We start from the raw sequence: 3,857 nt of genomic DNA on the forward strand, positions 1-3,857 counted from the left end.
TGCTTCCTTAGCTGCAGAGCCACAGGAATGCTCTTGTTCCCTGTGGAAGTGCCTGGCCAGTGGGTTTGCAAACGTGGCAGACCTGTCACAGTCAGTTCTGCCACCCTGACTCCAAACAAGCACCCTGCTACTCTCCTGCCATGCCTGGAGTCCACAGATGTGCACAAGTGGTCACACTACACTGCTGCAGTTCACAGTGTCTGTGAGGGCTGGTATCACTTGGAGAACAAAGCCCAGGAGCAGGGAACACCAGGTTGCAAATTGAGGGAATCCCATCCCCACTATGAGAGTGGGGTTTGCTCACTGCACTAGAGTATGGGTACACATCCCCTTGCCCCCCATTCCCAGGCAGGCTGCATCGGGTGTGCACACACCACCCAAAGGTGTAGGGCCTAGGGTCACAACAGCAGCAGTCACAACACACCCAACAGGGCATCTTGAGCTGGCAAATGCTGTGGAATTTGTGGCGAAATCCTACTGAACTCAGGTGAGAGCTGGAGCTGCACAGCCTCCAAGGATGATGATGAGCTGAGGGGAGGCAGCACAGCCACCCTCTATTTTAGACACCACAGCTGTACAGAAGCAGATGCCAGCTTTGCCACTGCTCCCTCTCTGCACCTTGGAAGTCCTGGCTGTCCACGGTACCAGCCATCTCCACCTGCACAAACTTGCCCCCTCGCTCAGGTTCTCACTGCTACTATTTAGAGCAACCCCAGCCCTCTACAGAAACCCCAGGCTCCTCTGCTCCATCTTCCACAGTGTCTCTGGCTACTGAAAAACAGGTACCAGTTAGCTGTCATGTCAGTCTGCAGGTTTATTGTGGAGTAGGTTTGCCTTAAGAGTACAGAAAAGAAAAAGTGATCAAATTCCACAGCAGTGGTGTACCTGTGTCTCTCACCAGGTACACCATAAACTGGGCAGACAAGTACAACCAATAAATACTCCAAACACGTATCACAGGCTTTGGGCATTTGGGCTAAATCACTGCAGGGCAACAATTGTGTCACCCCTGCTCTCCCATTATGGCAAGGGTGGAATTTAATGGGTGTCACTGGAATACTGATCATTGCAACCGGCAGATGGAACACCAGTGTCCACCATGAGCACCAGGGGAGGATCCAGGCAGACAGCAAACACCACAAGAGTGAAGACCAGGCATAGAGGCGAGACAATGCTGCAGCATGACAGGATCTGGACTGTTGACTCATACACTGGCAAAACTCCCTAAAGTCATTAACAGGAAACCTCTTTCTTGAAAACCATGAATTACCCAAGGTGTGACCAAAGTTCAGCTTGTAATTTCTTTTTCAAATAAGCTGCTCTGCTGTAGTTTACACTTGGAAGGGAATTGCCATGATAGAGTTAATTAGAAGCCCAAAACAGGCCTCGCTTTCCATTTCAGTGCTTATTTACTGCTGAAACTGGCTTTAATTTCTGCTAGATATCCCATCCTACAAAAGAAAAGTTTGCTTTTGGCCCTCTGCCTACCAGTTTGTTTGTTCACAGTCTAACACTGTTTCCAGTCTTTTGCTGTGATCTGTGTCAACAAAGTGCCTTTATCATGCAATTGTATCATACAGAATGAGGACAAACACAAGAGTTTGACACACTTATACATAAATAATTAGTCCTGCAGGTTGTGTATTTGCTTTATGAAATTAACATAATTCAACAAAAGCATATCCAGGAGATGGGCTGCTTTTAAAACCATACCAGTTTCTGTGAAGCAGATTAAAACTCCTGAGGTCAGTTGTGAGAATCTTTCCCTTTAAAGAGGAGACTGAGTGAGCTGCACAAAGACTTTAACAGCTTTCCTTCACCTCTCAAACACATTTTCCTAAGGTCCTTCAGAAAGTAGGTCAGGAGAGTTTTCATCTTTTCTCAAAGAAGGAAAAGATGCCTTGAAATATTTTAAGAAGTTTTCTTAATAGCCTAAGGAACTAAAAATGCAACAAGTGGAAGTAGCAACTCGTTATCAGTAATTCCTACTAACCTTTAGAGGTTTCTGCAGATGCTATTCACTTAAAAGATGTGTTTTGGGGAAAAGCTCACCCATAAATTTTCTAGCATCTGGTAGAGAGAACATGCTTTGCAGAATAACCAGATCAGTGAGAAAAATGAATGCTCACCAAATATCATAAAGGATTGAAAAGGGCATATGCAAAATTATATCCATCTGCAGACAGAGGTGGATTTTAAATTCCATTTCAAAGAAAGCAGGAACTGATCCCTTCACCAAAGACCATTCAACAATAAATGTGAGAAGTGACTAGTTTGAGAACACACTGACTGGTATCAGTCATTCCCACTTTAGACATTTTGCATCCATGTTACATGGCACAGAGTTAAAATTACTCAAATGTTAACAGAAGCAGCAGGGTTACTACAGAGAAGTTTTAGTTAAAAATACACATTTTATTTCAATGTGCCAATAAAAAAGTCCCACATTTTCATATCACAGGAAGTTAATTCATACAATAAAAAGAGACCTGTGCTAGTCTATTGGTGTGACTAACTCAGAAGACCCAGATCATGCCAAATTTTAGTTGATATACTCTTCTATCTACATTCTTACATTTACAAAGACACCACAAAATCCCTTATAATAATGTAAGCAAAATAACTTTCTTCCTAAAAGATTAACTTCATAACTTTAATCCATTCTTTCAGGACTTGCACTTCTTTGAGGGCTTCCTGATGGTGAACGGCTGAAAGGAAAAGAAACCACAATTAATCCATGTCAGTAGCCATTTGGAATTCACAAATACAGGAAAATGCAACAGGAAGATACCTAGTCAAGCTGACACCCTTTCAGCACTGTTTTAAATAAAATAAACCAATCACTATTGATAGAGTTAATGATGGGTTGATGATTTATAGATACTTTTAACTTTCACATTTTGCATTTTACTGTTATTATTCTAATACAATTTAAATGTGATCACTGTAGGGTCATCTAAAGGGTATTACTAACAGCAGCCTTCAGAGAGGGAGAATACTTCATTGTTCGTGCACAGCAGCTTGTCAAAGCCTATTATGGTGATCACTTAGCATTTATGAGCACTTATTCATGCCCTTGTGATTGTTTGACACTGAAGTTGTAAAAATGAGCTATTAAAGAATTCGAATTAAGAAAAAATCTTGCTCATTCTGTTACTACACATTAGCATACATGAAGAGAAAACTGTTTACTGACTTACTGGGAAAGGGAAAAATAATCTAACAGCATTAAAAGTAACAGGGTCGATCTTCCATTCCTGACTGCTGTGCCAAGTTACTCCACTGCACCTTCCCCAGTCTCAATGTAGCTTTTCATGAGACTCAAAGCTGATCCCATATTCTCTGCTTTACGCTTAGCAGTGTCTGTGCAATAGAACTGTTGAACTGCTATGAACATGGGAGCAGACACAATCACAAAATTATTTCTGTCAAAGAGAGCTCGAAAAAATACCTTTCCAGTATTTTCCTACAAGCAGCAGGCAAACCCCCTAGCAGAAATCACTGCAGAATCTAAAATGCCAGCTCTACTCAGTCTATTTTATTAGTAGGGAGATCAACATACCTTCTCTTTGGAGATGGTGATCGGGACTTTGACCGACTGTCAAAACAGAATAGCATCAATGTAGCTTAAAGGTCAAATGGAACTTTCATATTTAAAAAACAGCCTATCAGTAAGTAATGGAATTATGGGACTCTAGCCAGAAAGTCTTTCCAACAGCAAAGTTTTCAAATCTACTTTTACTCTGGCAGAGATTCTTAATTTCTTTAGTGTGGAGATTAATTTTGAGCAACTGCTTCAGCAGACAAAAGAGAAAACAAGGGGTAGCACTGAGGTGAGACTTTGAGAAAAGAAATTC

General features: G+C 41.7%; 1 long non-coding RNA gene across 1 annotated transcript in view; it reads right to left on the reverse strand.

Annotated features, from left to right (window-relative positions):
• Positions 1-2,399: 2,399 nt before the first annotated feature.
• LOC103806189 overlaps positions 2,400-3,857 on the reverse strand; it is a 4,766-nt gene continuing 3,308 nt past the window's right edge. Inside the window, exons 5-6 of the long non-coding RNA XR_624773.1 lie at positions 3,563-3,598; positions 2,400-2,708 (exon numbers count right to left, since the gene is read on the reverse strand). This is a non-coding gene — a long non-coding RNA (uncharacterized LOC103806189). The remainder of the gene's footprint in view (positions 2,709-3,562; positions 3,599-3,857) is intronic.

The sequence above is a fragment of the Acanthisitta chloris genome, unplaced genomic scaffold (assembly GCF_000695815.1).
Source record: "Acanthisitta chloris isolate BGI_N310 unplaced genomic scaffold, ASM69581v1 scaffold13827, whole genome shotgun sequence".
Taxonomy (NCBI): Eukaryota; Metazoa; Chordata; class Aves; order Passeriformes; family Acanthisittidae; genus Acanthisitta; species Acanthisitta chloris.